This window comes from Electrophorus electricus, unplaced genomic scaffold, assembly GCF_041902795.1.
Source record: "Electrophorus electricus isolate QZ-2024a unplaced genomic scaffold, ASM4190279v1 Scaffold70, whole genome shotgun sequence".
Taxonomy (NCBI): domain Eukaryota; kingdom Metazoa; phylum Chordata; class Actinopteri; order Gymnotiformes; family Gymnotidae; genus Electrophorus; species Electrophorus electricus.
The window spans coordinates 397,501-416,793 of NW_027658787.1; the positions used below are offsets into that span (position 1 = coordinate 397,501).

The following is a 19,293-nucleotide window of genomic DNA, read 5'->3' on the forward strand; positions in this document are numbered from 1 at the left end:
AATCTTTTTAGGTCTCTGAATGCTGTGAAGACCTCTGGAAAATCAGGTCTATAAGATGTACAGTATTACAGTTATCTTAATCTCTCTCAAAAACCTGTCCTGTGTTGGGACACACATATACAGACACACACTTTGCTAACTTTGTGGTTTCCCTTTATGTTTTATATAAAACTTTCTATTTTACATATTACATTTAATTATATATTAGCACAGCTATGTACTTCTATGCCTACACATAAACCTAAATCTGACCTTTAACCTTTCAAAGAAATAGGAATTGCTTTGGCACATTTTCTTGTAGAGACTTCTTGAATAATTAGTCTTAAATTACAACTCATACTCACACACACACACAGATGCATGTACCTCAGTGCTCACATTCACAGCAGCAGATAAAAACCTATAAATAAAAATGTATAAATTGATGCTTTACCCACTTAAGTGGTTGTATTATATGTTTTTTAGTTAGTCTTCCTATCCTTGTAGCTTTGAGCGTCTCCTGCACACCTAAGTCTGCACAGCTTGCCTTGTTACCTAAATAGATGTTTTAAAAAGGCACTAATGTGCAGTGATACCAGACTTGGGTTCACAGATAGGGGTGGGAGAATGTACAGGGAAGAAGAGGAAAATAAAGGGATATGGAGAGGTTGTCAGTTTTGTCCCGGACCATTTCGTTGGCCTATTGTTACAGCAGACACATACAGTGATCTCTCTGCCCTAACTATTGCATGGTTAATAGATAAGTTGGAGTGACTTGGTCGTGAGTAGGGTTTCACGAAATACATTCTTCCATGAAAAGCACTGTATTGCCATTATTTTTCCATACTGCAACTGTGATATGCTTTGTGAGGTATTAAACAAAACAGTGTTGATGGTTTATAGCTATGGTTAAAGGCCTGATATTTTTACAAATATATCTTGCACTTTTTGGATCATGTGAGTGCAAACCAGACAGACGCATTCATCTGCAGGATCTAAGACTGGCCAGAATACTCACAGCACACAAGAAAAAATTCTACATGTTACATATCTTATTTGCTTATTGCATCATTCTCCAAAATCAGTATTGCAGAGATCAATTTTGTGATATTGATAAATAAACGATATATTGTGCATCCCTGGTTTTGAATATTATGTAGTTTTATAGTATTTATAGTTGGCTTAGAGTATTATGCAGATTGCCTTATTGACCAGTTTTGCTTTAAAGTATTATTATAGTATGAGGTAGTTTGTGGCATTGCATGTGATTTTGGAGTATAAAGTAGCTTGCAGTATTGGCAGGTAGATTAGAGAATGTAGTTTACAGTATTGCCTGAATTTGCTGGCTCCTCTACATGATGCACTTTAACAGATGGTGATTATGTGCTCTAAGGAGACAGAATGGGCAACTTCTTTCTGCCTACTGAAGACAATGCAGTCCAATACAGTCCCAGGTAGGTGATGTTGGGTGGTCAGACATCTTTCTGGAAAAGAGTGCTAGCACTAAGGAAGCCTGGGTTCATTAACTTTATTAATGTAATGTTTAAATATAACAAGATATTGGGATGACATGATATATGTGGAATATATTGAAACATATTACTGAATCCTTAATGTGACATATTAAGTGATTAAGCAGATTTATTATGATCTTAATTATTTGTGTTTGTTCCATCACATGAATGCTGTAAATAATAAAAATTGCCATAGAAAGCGTACCTGGAACATCTGTGATTGGTCAGGATGCTCACAGCACATAATAAAAATCTGACTTGTAAGAGGACTCATCAGCACCGTTTGTATCCTTTTGTGCCTTCAGTATGGTAAGGTGCCAGCTGTGCGGATTCCCAGATGGCACATGTCTGTGCCCAGCTGCTAGGTGGGTGCTGGTTCAGTGGCGTGTGCAGCTGTCGCAAGCCTGCTTTAGCCCTCCTGGGAGAATGGTAATGAAGTGTACCGCTGATGTGTGTGGCACGCAGTGCAGCATATCAAGACGCTTATCTGAGGTCCTGAAGGAGGGTGTGATCTGCGTCCACACTGCTGCACGCAGATCACTGGGGGATGGCGGGGTGGCCATGTGTGTGCTTGCATGCATGCGAAGATCTGCTTGTGACACATTCTCATGGCTTTTGATTCTCTCTCACTCTCTCTCTTTCTCTCTGTGTTTGTGTGTGTCAGACTGTATAGGTGAGAAGCAGAGGGCTGGTAGAGTAGGAAGAGCAAAGTATGTGCAAGGTCATGGGTTCACTTCCCAGGGATCACAAAACTGCTATGTACCATATCTTGGATAAGATGAACTGGGCATGTGTGTTGCTGCTTTAAGTGGATACTATTGTGGTTCAGCAATAGGAGCTGTTGTCCATGACCTATTCCAGCTCTGTGCCTTCCTCAAGGCTCAAGACCTGCTCATATACACAGTAGAAAAAAAGTCCAAAAGTAGAAAAATGCCCTTCCTAACAACCCTTAACAGCTTGGAGTAAAAAGTAACATTTTGGTGTCATTGTTTCAAGGTAATTTGAAAATAAAATGACTTACAATGAGTCCAGTGTCTGTAAAAACAAGTTTAATACATGCAAAATGCTGGTTAACAAAAATAATAAATATGCTCTATGAAATAAAGGAACATTGATTTTGAAGCTATTGTCAATACAGATTTATTTATTTGTTCGTTTAGAGTAAAAATAATTGAGTGGCATTGCTTACTATTAGATTATGGTTTTTGCTGTACTGTAGCTTGTAGGTAGGAGTGACTCAGCATAAGATGATATGCGGTGTAGGGCATGTGGGTGGGGCTAGAACTAGCAGGGATAGATTGGATTGGAGGAGATGAACAGAAGGACACATTATGTGTTTTATGTTTTTGGCTATATAGATTGGTCTCAGGCGAGGAGATTGTGCTAATTAGTACCCTGTTGTGTACTATGAGGATGTCTCCTGTGATGAGGGCATTGATTAAGGGATGTGGTGTATAGGTGAGGGGTCTGCTGTATAGTACAGATGTATTTTTGTTGTATTTTAGCCCGTTCACAAATGGCAAATGGCAGAAAAACCTGTGAGTTCTGCCATGGCATCTTTATGCATGGTTTTGTAAAACAAAAGCTTGTCATGGCATCTGATGATGGGCCTCAAATGCACCTCTTACACTCAGTGACAGAAGGTGTGTTCAGGGAAGGCAAACATAGCTTGCTCAGATGATGCTGTGTAAATGATGCTGGAAACTGGAGCTTCCCTACATACACATAATTACCATACACACACACACACACACACACACACACACACACACACTCATCACACACACTGTCTCATTGGCTGCCTTCAAGCTGTGGGTCTTGCCTGCTCGTGCAGCACATTTGTTTAAAGCTGTTGAAATGCAAACATGTGTGAGCTTGGAAGAAAATGAATGAGCATATGTGACTGTACACACACACAACTAAGCTCATGAAGGATTCAGTAATCACCCGAGGAATTTAGTCCCACTGTACAGTCATAAAGCAGCCACTGTGAAGCTGTGAAGATCTACTTATCCATGATAGAGCTTTCTTCCAGAAACATTTAGAATGATCGAATACTTCCATCCTGTAGTCTGCAAAACCAGAATCAGAGACTTTAGACCATATATCATAATGCGTTTAAATTATCTTTTTAAAATTATTTATTTATTTAATGTCTCTTGCATTTTTTTAAGTGCATTTTTTAAATAATTCTTTTCTTTTACTTTTTCATTTTAAAATTATATATATATATAAAATTATATAAAGTAGATTGTAGGGAGAAGCATTTGTAGTGGTTGTAGAGGGAGGTGTCTATTGTGTTGGTGTATATAGTGGGAGGTATATATTGTGGGGGGGGTTTATTGTGGTGGTTTTTGTAGTGGAAGGTATTTCTTGTGGTGTTTATACTAGGAGTTGTTTATAGTTGTGGTATTTGTAGAAAAAAGGAACACATACTATCATACTAATAAATATGTATGTTGCTCTGGATAAGAGCATCTGCAAAATATAGTGGGAAATATTTGTTGTGGTGATGTTTGCATTGGGAGGTGTTTGCAGTGGTGGTCTTTGCTGTAGTGTTATTTTGAAGGTGTCGGCTACTGTGGTGTGAGAAAGTGGCAGCGACCTGTGATGTGCTGACTGCTCCAGCTAACTTACACACATTCCCCCTCACTGCTGATAATTAACCCTTTGCTAAGTCCTGCCCCCACCGGTTACTGTTGCTACGCCTGACAAGCACTCACACATGCCATGTGGTGTTTTCAACAGTGGGAGATAATCCAAAGGAGATAATGGCACATTTCTGTAATAATAGTTCTGAAATATCAATAAAATGTAGACAGAAAGGACTACAATATGCATTTGAGAACTACATTCACAATATAAACTGTGAAAGTAAAAGTCTTGTGAATGAAGAGGACATTAAAGTCACTGCTCCCAATGCAAGCATCAGGCATCTCTCATCTTGATAATTTGATGATTTGCAGTCTATAATTCTTGACAGTTCTTCTGCAGCATGCTAAATCAATATACTATATTATGTTAAGCTAACATTTAGTTATGACTATGTAGCTTTCATTATCTAGCTAATATCTGTTTTATCCCATTGCTAGAAAAACTAAATTATCCTGCTTTCCCTTTATTTAAAGTGCGCCAGGGTACTGCTCCTGAGGTCTTCCACATGCTTTAATCCATAACCAATCTCTGTCTTCTTGCATTTTTTTTTTTTTTGCTTTGGGAAGGATAAAATTTAACCCCCCTCTAAACTTTGTGGATCTCTGATGTTAAACCTGCATGTTTCATATATGCACGCTTTTGGGATTTGCCCTTTTTCTGAAAGCATGACCAGCCTCCCACACCTAGTTACGCCTGATAATGTAGGATTGGACAGTGGCTATTCTACGGAGGGGCTTAGTAAAGGGTCAGTTCAGCTCAGCTCAGAGGTCGAGCAAGGGTTGGCGCCCAGTAGAGCCTATAGCCAGGGCCTCCTCACACTCAGTGGAAGAGGACAGAGTGGATCCAGGCAGTAACTCATAACTACCATAAGCCAAAAACAACAGCAGGAAAAGAACACCAGGAGATTTTTATTTTTTACTTTATACAGGATCCAATACATATAAATAAATTAAGTCAAAATAATGCAGACTGGTCTTTTGAAATGACACGTTAAGGGTTTACCAGTGTGGTTTAAAATACTGCAAGGCATTATGCAATCACTGTATGTAGCAGTACAATCTCAGTTTGATATTTTTTGTTCTTACTATGCAGCTACACCGCACCGACTAAGCCACCATCATCTGAAGAAGGTCAGCTTTTTGGAAAAAAAGCCAGTCATTTCTTCCAGGGAGCCAAATAAGCAGAGACAACCTTCTCCCTTCAGATATACTACCAGACTGACTTTCCATAATTCCCTGCTAAAACTGTACTGGATTCAAATGTCATTTCTCATGAACTCATGCTGGGTGGAATTTGTTGAGAATGAGTCAGTGCAGGGTCTTTTGTGGACGAGTGTCACCGGTCAGTTATGGATCCATCTGGTAATTGTTGTCATCATCATAATGTAACTATGATTGTCCTGTATGGGGATCTCAGTGCTTCTGTTGTACTGACTCTTGGCTCTGAGCTGTGTTTCTGTTGCTTCTCACTATCTCTCTGTATCTCTCTGTCTCTTTTTTTATATAATAGAGTAGCACAGGCATGCCTGGCTTTGCCAGCTGAACCATGCTGACGTGGTTTTGCTTCAGCAGTGATGGCTGTGTGGCTGTGCAGCTGCCCGCGCTGCTGGGGAACTGCAGGGCCCTTGTTCACCAGGTCTTTTACTCTTTCACATCCTGATATTTTCAAATGTCATCCTGTCTGAGGCTTGTTGGAGAAACCGTTATTCCCCACAGGCTTTTTTTTTTTTTTTTTTAATATCCTCTATCTCTCTCTTTCTCCCTCCCTCCTTCCCTCTCAGATTCAGTGATGAATTGTGTGGAGGTATTCCCTCAGTCATCTTTGCAGAGAGAAAGAGAGTGTATGAGAGAAGTACTCTGCCATCTTTCCCTTCTCTCTGCCCCTCCACATCTTTTTCAGTGACATGGCTGCTTCTCCAGCCCCCCATTACTCGTTAAATGTGAAGTTGGGATGAAAAGAGGTCTTAAAAAGAGAGGAGAGGGAGTTATCTCAGTTAGGGCATCTCCTACCAAACTCCTAATTATGGCATGGAGCTTTCACCATTACTTCAGACTTTAGTTAGTACATTTCACTGAATGAGGAGTTGAGGAAAGTGAGACACAGACAGCACAGGAAGGACACAGATAGATAAAAACACACATATGGGCAGACAGACATACAGATATGCAGGCAGACTGATGGACAGATGCATGCTCGCCCTGTGCTCAAAGAGAAGGTGGTTGGACCAATAGGAAGAACTTCTGACTGGCTGCACACTCATACTGGCTGTCTCTCTCTACCACTTATCCTCTCCTTGTGTGCGTGTGCGCACGTGTGTGTGTGTGTGTGTGTGTGTGTGTGTGTGCGCGTGCATGCGTGTGTGCGTGCGTGCGTGCAACAAGGAGTACAACAGACTACAGAATGTAGGACTGCACAAAGACTCATTTACACGCATGTATAATGATTCCAGCACTTAGTCAGTAGTTCACCTCCTAGAGTTTTCTGGTTACACTGGAGTTTGAAGATGGTCTCATAGCAAGACTATTATTCAGGAAATGCATTTGATACTTCCTTCATCGTGGTGTCATTTCTCTCTGTCCACCTGTCTCTTCCCCCACCCCCACCCCCCTCTCTCTGCATGCATGTGGGGAGGAGCTGGGATGAGCATGTGAGTGTATGACGGAGGTGGATTATTTTCTTCCCCCTTTTGCTCCTCAGAGTTTAGCCTTACACACAAGTGTAAAACTGCCACACAGCTGATCCCTCTTTCCCGGGTGCTTTGAGAATCCAGGATCTGCTCCACAGGGCTGTAAACGCTTGCCGGCTGAGTCTGTGTAGACCCTGCATACAGCGAGGACAGTGCTGAGTCGCAGGGTGCTGGTGCAGGGGAGCCTGGCACCAGGGGACCGTGCCGTGGGTACAGGCCATGCACTGATTACTACTACTTCAGCACATGTACTGATATTATAAATGATGACAAAGTGCCGTTAATGATCTAAATCTTAAAGGTGATCCACACTATTAAAACAAATAAATGATTTTCTTGACATTACCAAAAACAGATCAAATTAAATATGCAGAAAGTCTACAGTCTAATCTGCAGTCCAATGTACAGTCCCAGATTCCAGCCATTTCCGTGCACCATCCCGTCCCAGTTTCCACTGCATTCCATGAAATAAGCCACTTGAACTTGATCAGCACAAACTTTAGAGACCTAAGAAATTCACAAGTGCCATTACAACAAAGTTAAAAACACACCACTCAAATGCGAATCCACTGCAGGTTCCGTAGGTGTTGGGTGTCTGTGTCTGTTTTTTAAATCAGCCCCTTAACATCCTTCAGTATTGGTTTTCTAAATTTTCGTAGCACTTGGAGTCAGGCTAAAAGAGATGCTTTATTTAATTATTTGCAGATTAAGAAAACAGATGTTACTTTAATGCATGAGGTGCACCCAGATGTCCATAACCAATGCTGCTGGCTGAGTGATTGGAAGGGTGCTGTGCTGATCAGACAATGGACACATCTAAGTGCATTACTGCTCTCTCTTGTTTAAACACACAGCTCACTATCACTAAAATCATCTGAAACAATACCAGTCCAGATTATGTTGGGGCTTGGTATCTATGTTCTCAGTGTTCTATATGCACACATCAGATGTATGATGCATATATGTATACTGTATATGAGCATGTGTGTGTGATTGTGTTATTCCACTGCATAACAGGTGTGTTTGTGATGTACACCTTTTCAGTTTAGACCTCAAGTAGTTTAAAATTAAAAAAGGTGTTTAAAAGTCTGTGTCCCCCAACTCTGTCTTTCTTCTCCACTGCTGTGTTGAGGTATGAAGGGGGTCACCCAAGTAGAAAAGGGGGAGAGAGAGAGAGACTCTGAGCTGACAGTCATGAGAGAAATCTTAAATGTGACTAGAGTTTTCCTCAGAAACCTCAGAATTTTCCTTTTCTAGTATATTTCTTTCTTTAAGCTAATAGCCAGAGGAATTGGATGTGTTTTTTCATGTTTAGAAATAAGTGGGAGACAGAGAGCTTTTATATCGACTATGGAATCTTCCTGTAGGTTGCCTGGCAGGTATGTGGAGCAAAGTGCTAATCACACATGGATTCAGTTCCCAGGGGATTCTGTCCAACTGATAAAATATGTAAATTGCTTTATTGCTTTTTAACATCTGCCAAAAGCTGTAAATTCTTCCAATGAGTATAGGTACAGGGTAGGTGTTTGTAATACAGCATGGTGTGGATGTAAGGTATGTGTTTGTCATAGTGTGGTGTAGGGGTAAGATGGGTAAAAAAAATTGCGGTGTGGGTGTAAGGTAGGTGTTTGTAATAAAGTGTGTTGTAGGAGTAATAAAGTGCAGAGTGGGTGTAAGGTTGGTGTTTGTAATAAGGTGAGTGTGTCTATGTGAAGAAGTTTCTCATGCTGCTGAGATCAACTCAATGCAAGCTGGGTGTTCTTTGCAGGTTGTGTGTGTGTGTGCATGTGTGTGTGTGTGTGTGTGTGTGTGTGTGTGTGTGTGTGTGTGTGTGTGTGTGTTCGTTCCCTGGTTTTCCTGTGTGGTTGTACTGCTGTGTTCTGTTATCAGTTTGTGTCAAAGAAGCCAGCAGCAGGAACAGGCTTGTTCTCCTTTTCCTGAAATCTGCACACGCGCGCGCACACACACATACATACACACACACACACACACACACACACACACACACAAAAATGGCAACACATGTACACACACTCTCATGCACTCACACACTTGCAAGCAGGCATATATGCATATACACACAAACACACACATACAAAAATATACACTCATGCACACCCATGAGCACTTTCATACAGGATGTGAACATTAACCATTTAAATGCAGAACTGATTATGGTGATGATGAATGGTTAAGTGAATTTCTCCCCAAAGCACAATAAATTATTTAATTGTGCTTGGGAGTGAAATTTTACCTTATCTTAAACATGTTCAATTGTTATATTTGCACAGTTTACATTTTAGAATACATTTTGTATACATAACACAGAGTTCTTGGCTGCTAAGACTTATAGGGGGTCTGCGGGTGTGTGTGTGGGTGTGGGTGTGCGCACGCGCGTTCCGTGATTCTTACTGATTTTGTTTTGGAGAAGATAAATGTTCTAGATCTTTTAGTGCAATAGCCTGTAGCTACATCAGCATTCAAATTAACCTTGTACAATATATTGTTTGTTAATCGTTATCATAATTTGCAAAAGAGCCCTCCAACTAAATGCAAATGAACCCACTGACATTTTATTATTTAGGTGATGCTTTTCACCAAAGTATGAAGATGGGTCGTAATATAACAAAATGTGTTGCCCTCTTTAGCCATAGAGAGCTGCAGATGTTTGCTATAGAATGCCTAACTTGAACACTCTGAAAGCCAAACCTAGAACGAGAGAAAAAAAAGCATTATTTTCTTGGAATCCATAAATAGCTTCTTCGAAAATGTTCTAAAGTACCACCGTTTGCAGGGAGTCAATAACCAGTAACTTTGCTTAGAAACTTACTTCAGCAGAAAAGATTATTTTTTCCTGCATTGGGGGAGTGGGGTGGTGTGGCCTGTTTGTTTGGGGTTTTGTTTGGTTTTTTAAATCTCTTTTATAGGGGTGTGGCATGTTTTTTGTACTATTTTGTGTGGGAGTGGCTTGTTTATGCACTGGCCTGTTTACATCTTAGCTCTTAGACTATTGATCTATAGTCACCCTATAACGTGCTGCTGGATATAGCTGGGTGTCACAAACACTTATGCTGTTCATACTGGGCTTCTTGTAGGATGTGTGCCCCTGAGCAACCTCAGTCTCAGACCTGCGTGCGTGTGTGTGCGTGTGTGTGTTCACACTTCAGTCAAGCACGCCATTAGTCATTAAAGTGTGTGGCCAGGAAGCTTCCCTATCCTGCTGCAGTCGTGACTTACTGGCACGACATTGTGTTGCAATGACATGCACGCTTGTTATGGAGGAAAACTATGTAATAAAAACATCATCTGAGCGAAAGAGAAAGACAGACAGAGAGACTGCGAGACAAAGTAAGAAAAGATATGCGGAAGAGAAGGAAAGAGAGGAAAGGGAGAGAGAGGAAAAGAGACGGAGAGAGAGAACATGTTTTAGGAGAGACCATTTCATTGAGGCTGAAAGGCTGAACCATAAGTGGTTTAAGTGGTGGTCAGCGAGCTGGGCTGTGTTCTCTGACATGATGGCCAGATCCTAAACGCTGCACAGACAGCAGTCTACACTGCACTAAAAATAGCCCTCACCCCCTGCCACAGGAGGGAAGAGGGTGGAGAGAGAGAGAGAGAGAGAGAGAGAGAGAGAGAGAGAGAGAGAGAGAGAGAGAGAGAGAGAGAGAGAGAGAGAGAGAGAGAGAGAGAGAGAGAGAGAGAGAGAGAGAGAGAGAGAGAGAGAGAGAGAGAGAGAGAGAGAGAGAGAGAGAGAGAGAGAGAGAGCTATGAGTTATTTTCACATACAAAGCATAATCTAAAATTTGTTATATGACCCAATGACCCAACAAGAAAAATGTAAACAAAGTTCTTGGAGCAGGGCACATATCAACCCCTGCTGCAAAATATGAAGCAACATGTCATCGCCTGAGAGAAAGTTGATGACAATCTCCTTTCGTCTCATTCCCACTTCTCACAACAAAATCACCCCTACACACTCACACACACAGTCCTTTTTGCTAAATATGTTTACATTTTAACTTGTTAAAATTTCTTGTTAATATCTTAATGGCTTCTTAGATGCCAATACTTCCATTGTTATGTATTATTGTTATGTATTATTATTATGTATTATTATTGTAGTACAATTTTTCAGTGCTTTGGTAGTATCGTACTTCATACAGTCATGCCAAAAAAGCCACCTTGACTTGAGGGAGAAAGAGAAAGAGATGAGGAGAGAGAAAGGGATAGAGAGATTTGGGGAATCTCATGTCATAATACTATTAATGTATGTGACAAATTAATTGTGTTTCTAAAAAAAGACTTCCAATAGATGACTTGGTTTTAGAATATGTAATTGTCATTGCTTTAGTTTCATGTAAATAGCACTTTCATATTCAACCCATCTATAAGCTTGACGAGCTAATAAAAGCTTCCTGCCTATAGTGCTCTAAAAGCTCCATGTAATCAAAGTTTACTACTCCTCCTCCTACTACTAAAAATCATAATAATCATGATCATTACCACCACCAAAACAACAATCACTATCATCACCATCTCCAGACTTAAGTAGTCCATAAATATTTGGAAAATGCATCTTTTTTGTTTCAGCCTCCACCACCATGAATTTGAAGTTTTAAGAAAGACTATAGGGTTAAATGCCAGCACTAATTTGACTTTTACATATTTACTGGACCTTCAGGCCACATGATGGAATGGCCAGCAAGTCATGAACATTTCCACTGTTTAGTCCTGAGAAATAAGTTAGCTGTTTTAGCAGCATGTGTAGTCAGCAATGCTGCAAGGTTAAGTGCTGTCCAGTTTTGAGGCATTTGGCTGGAACTGAGCAGATGATGTGTCACCCAGGAATTCATTCTGTGACTGTCAGCATTCGTGGTATTCAGCTGGTCCATTGGACCTACTTTCTGGATGCCAAGCAGACCCAGGTCACTCTGGTTCACCAGTGAGTTGGGTTGCTTTGGAACATCACCAGTTTCAGGATTTTTTTCCCTCTCTGCTTCCTTCCCTTCACTCTATCCCTCTGGTTCAGCCTGGTACACTTTGCTGCTCTGGTGGTACAATTTGTTCTTGCAAGTTTTAACCAGGCCATTTTGTTCTTGGGGTAAAGTCATATCTTGTGGTGGAGCCGTACTGCTGCATGATTTTCGCCATGGCTGTGCAGGTTTCTCTGTCCTGTTCCTACAGAAAAACTCAAATTATGTCAAGTCAGTTTTATTTTTTTTAAATGTTGTGACAGTAGACACTGTCCTAATGCAGTGTTGCAGAAATTGAGAGCCAGACAGAAAAACTCCAATGTGGCATGAGAGAGAAACTAAGAAGAGCTTTGAAGAATTAGGTTTATTGGAGCAGAACTGGTGAAACATGCAGAGCAGCTGCAGGACTGAGAAACATGGCTTCAGCAGACTAGTATGCCTGAGGGAGGGCTGAGAGGCCATGGACTACTGGGTTAATTTATAACAGCTTCTCATAGAGATCTTTCTCTCTCTCTCTCTCTCACACACACACACACTCACACACACACACACACACACACACACACACACACACACACACACATTGAGCTGAACAAAGGACCTTTTATTGCATCAGTCAGACACTGAAATTTTGCTGCTGGTGTAATCTTGCTGTAAAACACAGCTCTTATCGCTCTTTAGTGACGTTTGTGTAATGTGAGGATTAGCTACTAGATGGAATAAATATTTGACAGGTACTGCAAGGGTACAATGGTGTCAGACATGTCTGCATAGTTTAGCATTTTCCTTGTTTTAACACTCACATTCAACTTGTCAGCTAATTAGCGAGCAGCTTGTTTGATGAGCTAGGAGTGTTAAAGCAGAGTCAACAATCACATCTGCCATCCTGACACTACTTCACTCACATGTGCATATTACAGCTAAATTTCATCATTTAATATTTCATTGAATATATAAGCACATTTAAATGGCACGAAAACTTAAATAACGAGAGAGAGAATGGGTGAGAGGGAGGGAGAGAGAGAGATGGGGAAGAGAGGTGGAGAGACTGAGTGAGAGTGAATGCACGTGTGGTGTCTGGTGTTCTTCCCTGTTCAGACATTCTGAAGAGAGGACCGCCTGGTATTTTTAACACCGTAAACAATTTATGAGACGTCCAGATACTGACAAGTGTAGCACGTTTCCTTGAACAGCCTCTAAAGGAATTTCAGGAATTGTTACATAGTTCAAACTTTACATCCAGTATGTGTGTGTGCGTTAGTATGTGTGTCTTTAAGTATGTGGTCAATAAATTGCTTCAGGGTGTTTTATTATTTATTAGTCTATTATCTAGCCTGTGTTTTCTGAAATATTTTACCCACAGTGAAATAGCAGCAGATATCACAAATCCACTGATAACAGAAGGATCCTAAAACTACTCAGAACCTGTGATCTTGTAATATGATGTTTTCTGGAGTCTGTCTTAGATTAAATGTTCATAGACAGCTAGAGAAAAAGCTTGATGTGAATCGTACACAGATACCTCCTTTACCAGCTGGTCCAAAGAGACAAACCCCAGCCCAAACACCAACCCCCTCCCCATGTCGGCACATTATCATGCAGAATGCAAATACTAATACATAGAACCATTCAGACCGAAATGGTCCAATCACTTGCTTCAAATTTACATCCTCAATTACTGCTGCCCCTTAGTTCAAAGGGTGATCCATCTTCCAATGACATTTTATTAAAATTCAGCTCCCAGACACAAATTGAATTTGTTTGCATCACAAGGATGGATAATCGCACACTGCTACCAATGTCTGTGACTTAATTAGTTGGGTTTTGTTTTTTGTTTTTTTTAATATATAGCAGTTTTCTCATTTAAAAAAGTGTGTGCTATGAGTATTCTCAATGATTCAGTGGAAGAAAGAGTTCACAGTAGTAGTGTGTTTTTCTTATGTTATAATTCCTGTGGTATGTGTTTACATAAGCGTTTATTTCTCAGTTGCAGTGGAGACTCAATGTGCTCCCTAGTTTTGTAGGTTTTCCACTTGAATACACCTGGCTTGCCTCCTGAAATGCTTGGGATTCACCTGATGAGCATAGCACAGGACAACATTGCTAAAGAATGTTCCATCCCCAGCGGGAGAATGGGGAACTGCTGCCAGATTTTGTGTGTAGTTTTATTGGACCCTGAACATTGGATGTGGATAATCAAAGCTTGGTTTGGAATAACCACTGTTTTGTGTTTTCCAGGTGAGATGTAAGATCGGATGACTGCGCATATTTATGACGGACTGTCCCTAACCTCTGTAGTCCCCAGGTAAGAAAAGACCCCTCTCTAACCATTATGTCAGAATTACTGAATGTGTGTGTGTGTGTGTGGTGGGGGATGCTAATGAAGACCACTGGACTACACAATCACTCCCCCTCCCTCTTTCTGTCTGCCTTCTCAATTTCTCACTGCCTTTTTCTTTTTCTTTCTCCCTCTTTTCACTCTCTCTCTCTCTCTCTCTCTCTCTCTCTCTCTCTGTTAATAACTGGTGAACCTTGCGACACTAATCACTACACTGCAGCTGTGTGCGTGCGTGCGTGTGAGAACTATACAACAGGGTGAGGGGAAAAGACATGTGTTGCAGTGACTGCGGTATAGTAAGAGGTAGGAGAGTGATTCCAACACAGAGTTGTAATGACACCTGGGGTGCATTGTAGAGTACAGAGGAATCACATGCATGTCACTCAGCACACATGAACACACATGCAGGCATACACACACTAGTGTGAAATTTCCTATCAGCTACCCATGTTTGGTCCCACTGTGACACTGAACATTGAGGCTTGTCCTGGCCTCACTCAGCTCCCTTGGTTTCTCTTTGTTTGCTTATGTTTGCTGTGTGAATGGGATCATCACATTCAGGGTGACTGAAGGACATGAGGCCACTTTAGTTTTTAACAAGTGTACGAATATAGACACCTATGGACACCACACACACACACACACACACACACACACACACACACACACACACACACACACGCGCGCGCACACACACACACACACACACACACACGCGTACACACACACGCGTACACACACACACGTACACGTACACACACGTACACACGTACACGTACACACGTACACGTACACACGTACACACACACACGTACACACACACACACGTACACACACACACACACACACGTATACACACACACACAAACACGTACACACAAACACGTACACACAAACACGTACACACACACACGTACACACACACACGTACACACACACACGTACACACACACACACACAGAAATACAGACAGCAACTCAACTTCCCAGAATTCTCAAGAGACCTTGCACCATGTGAGTAGCTCATCATCCCCCAGAATATTAATTATAATCACCTGTTGCTTATTTGTTAAGCCCATATAAACTCACCAGGTTTATCTTTGTGAAGTATTGCCACAGTTTTCTCTTGTGCATGCACAGTGTTCTTTGTATTTTTGGTTTCTCTGGTTATGATGTTCTGCTTTGTATTTTTGGATTCTGTTCTGGCTTGCCCTTTGGTTTTGTTCGCCTGTGTTTTCTGACTGTCGTACTTGTTTTTGATATATTTTTATGTTTACTGACTACAGTGCCAGTACCCCTGTGGCATACTGTGTGTTGTTATCTGGGTATGACCTGGCAGTGTATTCTGCCTTATACAGCTACAGAGAGAGTTGGTAAGGGAGGTAGAAAAGAGAGACAGAGGGAGACAGGTAGAATAGAAAGATGAAGGATGAAGGGAATATCACAGATGTTGGAACTGCTTCAGTTACAGTCCTTATGAAACCGCTCAATCTGGCTCCTTTATCTGTGTGTGTGTGTGTGTATCTGTATCTGAGCCTGTGCACGTCTCTTCTGTCTTTCACCACCTGCTCCATTCATGGTCACATATATGAAAATTAGCATTACACAGTCTACTGGTGTAGTGTTTAGCCCCCATGCCCACCACACTGGGGTTTTGGAGTTCCGGTGCTGGACTGCTGGATGCTGAGTGGTGGGGTACTGGGTATTGAGGTGTTAGATGTTAAGTGTTAGGTACTGGTACTGGGTAATGGGGTTCAAGGTGTTAGGTTGTTAGGTTGCTGCTGGGTATAGGGGTGATTGGGCGCTGGGGTGTTTGGGTAATTGGTTGCTGGAGTGCTGGGGTGTTTGGGTGATTGGATGCTGTGTGTTGGGGTGATTAAATACAGGGTGATTGGGTGCTTGGGAACTCTCTTGGTTGTAATATGGCTGTAAGTTGTAATGATGGTGTACAAACAAACCCTAACCCTAGCCTCAATAACTTATAAAGGATTTTTTTTATTTTATTTATTAGAAAAAACATCAGCTGTAGATTCTATATATGTAAACAAACACATGTAAATTGCATGCTTCGGTGTGCTTGTGTGTCAGTGCTTGTGTCCGCATAAATATGTGTGTGTGTGTGTGTGTGTGTGTGTGTGTGTGTGTGTGTGTGTGTGTACTTATCATCTGATAAAATGTGACATGCTTGAAGACCAGTTGTGAGTGTGTGGACAGAGAGGCTGGAATGGCAGCATTTGATTTCCACTGAAAACCATCTGCTTAAATGAGCGATATATATGTATGTGCATACACACACACATTTACATTTACAGCATTTAGCAGATGGTTTTATCCAGAGCGACTGTTTTTTGGGTTAAGTATCTGTTGCTGGGTGAGACTGGCATCCTATGTATTATATTATAGAACGGGTCCCGTTTTGTAGTCATTGCAAACATGAACTGGGCATCAATTTTCATACACCAAGACAAACCAGTCTAAAAACATTTAATAGAGTACCCTAAGATGTAACAGTTGAAAAAAAATGCCCAACAGGCGAAACCATAAAATATTTAATGAGCTTTTGTGAAATAGTGCTGTGTTTGTGTGTGCGTGTGCATGTGTGTGTTCAGTGGTAGCCACCTTCATAACATCTGAGATCAACCATGTTTCAAAAATGCATTGATCAAGACTTTCATGGTGCTGTCAAGATGAGAAGGCTTGAGTAATAATGAGGCTTGAGTCAGGAGCAGGAAAAGTGCCAGAATGGTGTGTAGTGCTGTAGGGTGAAGGCTTTGGTCGTGAAGAATGCTGTAATTACAGCAAGCAAGACAGCAGGCTGCCAAAGGCAAGAGATCTATTGGAAGAAACAGCAGTAAAAAAACCCCAAAACAAAACAATTATTTAAACTGTATTTAAAGTCTATGCATATCTGAGGCAAATTATATTTTGTGTGTCTAGGGGGAGCAAACTCACACACATGTAAAGATGCAGATTTGAATGTCGCTGACATGAGTCTGTGTCTAGCTCCTGGAGCTGACCTGGTAGAGCAGGTAGGAGAAGGTGCTGGCAACACTGAGCTTCGCCTCCAGGGACCTGCTGTACCGATAAGGGCATTTTAGGACACTCTTCTAGTCACTCTGCTGAATGCTGAAAATGTCAAAGGAAAATTTCATTATATCGTTATAAAAATGCAGCAAATAAATTATGTTGAGTTAATGTTTAACATGGGATGACTGTTTCTGTCGACACTAAAGATGTTTTATTGAATTATTTGTTCTTTAAACACTGTTACAGCAGAAACATTTTGCATACAGATAGAATTTCATTCTGTTCTCTTTCTTTCTCTCTTCCTTTCCCTTTGTGTGCTGTGCTTGGTGTGTCCTGATCCACCTCTCTCTTTTTGGCCTTTCTCTCTGCCCCGCTTGTTCGCTCTCTCTTCCTTTAACAGGAAAAAGCTAATTTCCTGAAGTCGATGTAGATCAGGGTTGCAATGGAGAATTTCAGTTCTGTGTGTTTGTATGCATCCATGTGTGAGTGTGTGTCTGTGTCTGTGTGCATGTATGTAGGTGTGTATGCATATGTCCACGACTGTTGGGGAGTTGGAGGGGCATTCCACACTATATAAACCAGACCATGTCTAGTTAAGATGAGCTGTCACAGAAGGCCTTTTTATACAGGGTAGTGGGCTGTAATAAGTGACACACTGTGTGTCTACGGGGAAGATGTCACCTGCAGGGAAAGATGTGTATGCGTTTGGGAGGAGGGGCATTCACTGCTGTATGCATTGGCCCATATTAGAGTTACGACAGAGGCCATTATCTTTCATTTATTTTTGCAGAGGTTGTGTGTTTGTGTGCATGTTTGTCTGGTACGTATAGATAGAGAGAAGGGATTGAGAAGGATGGAATGCAGGGAAAGAGAGTTTGGTTGAAGGGGTCTGCACCAAGTGGCTGGTTGCTGTGGTGATGTGAAGCTTGGGGAGTCAGTGTTAGTGCAAAAGTTTAATGACTTTCATTCAGGAAGTCAGGAACTGCACACTCTGGTGTGCACGTGCGTGCGTGCGTGCGCATGCACGTGTGTGCGTGTGCCTGCATTGTTACCTGTCCTACTCTACATCAGTCTACAGAGAGAGGGATAGATTGCTATTTATTGTCTGAGTGAGTCGCTAAGTAAGATGGTCAGTGAAACATCTTTTTTTTGTGTAGAGTTTGGAGTGTTGTAAGCCAGGTATCCCTGCTCCCCCTGCTCCTCTCGGTGAGATAATACAGTGGATCATTGTGCTGCGTTTGGAGACTGCAGGGTTAGTTCAGGTAGCTGAATGCCTTCTGTTTGCTGTGGTTACCACTGTTTGTGCTTGACGCAGTGGTTTGACTCTGTGTAACATTTTCTGTTTATTTTTCTGGCTTTGATTTTGAGATTGTCAGCTTTCAAGAGTTGGGGGGGGGGGGGGGGGGCAGAAAGGACAATTGCTCCCTTTGAAATATGGCCCATAGTCTGAACTGATGTTTTGATGATGAGATGAAATCATTATCATCCGTAGCATCATGGTTGTTGCTGTTGTAGAAAAGACAAAAACTCTCTAGAGCTGAAGTATCACAGGCCACAGGCAAAGATCACAAGATGTTCTCAACTCTTTGGTAAAGACTTTATCACAGGCAATGCTGTCTTATTCATCACTTACTCTAAGATCACCTTGACTTGATATTCCACATTGTTGTTATGGAGAACCATTGTTTCACTGGCTGTTTGGACAGTCAATCTTTAATCCAACTTTTTAATCCCACCCTCATTTGTAAATGGCCATATTTCCATTCAGATTTTTTTTTTTTTTTAAACAAAAGTTGCTTTAGCACTTAAAAATGTTTGTCGACAGGCAATGGAAAGAGATATTGTTGGTAAAATTGTCTTTAAAATGTTACAAACGCTACAGTAATTTTCATAAAATGTCACTTGAATGGAAGCATCAGCAATACGACTGACATCATATCAAAATATGACTGGCCAGTCATACCATGAGTCCAAGTCATTGTCCTACAGAGTGCCATAAAAGCTTGGGGAGTTTAATATATGTGTTTTGTGCTTATAGTGGGGGTGTGAATGTGTGTGGGTGTGTTGTTTGTGGATGTCTGTATGGTTGGCATATGAGAACCTAATTTGCATAACAGAATTA

The 19,293-nt window shown here is 41.2% G+C and overlaps 1 protein-coding gene across 8 annotated transcripts in view; it reads left to right on the top strand.

Annotated features, from left to right (window-relative positions):
* Positions 1-19,293, top strand: part of LOC145643261 (zinc finger MIZ domain-containing protein 1-like) — a 67,572-nt gene that overhangs the window by 13,918 nt on the left and 34,361 nt on the right. For 5 of the 8 annotated variants that reach the window (XM_081709666.1, XM_081709667.1, XM_081709671.1 and 2 more), the window contains exon 2: positions 14,046-14,112. The gene's annotated coding sequence lies outside the window, so the exon portion shown is untranslated. Of the gene's footprint in view, positions 1-1,351; positions 1,434-1,798; positions 1,859-5,657; positions 5,784-14,045; positions 14,113-14,347; positions 14,449-19,293 lie in introns of those variants that run through there. The other 3 variants (XM_081709669.1, XM_081709668.1, XM_081709670.1) reach the window with 3 other exon arrangements.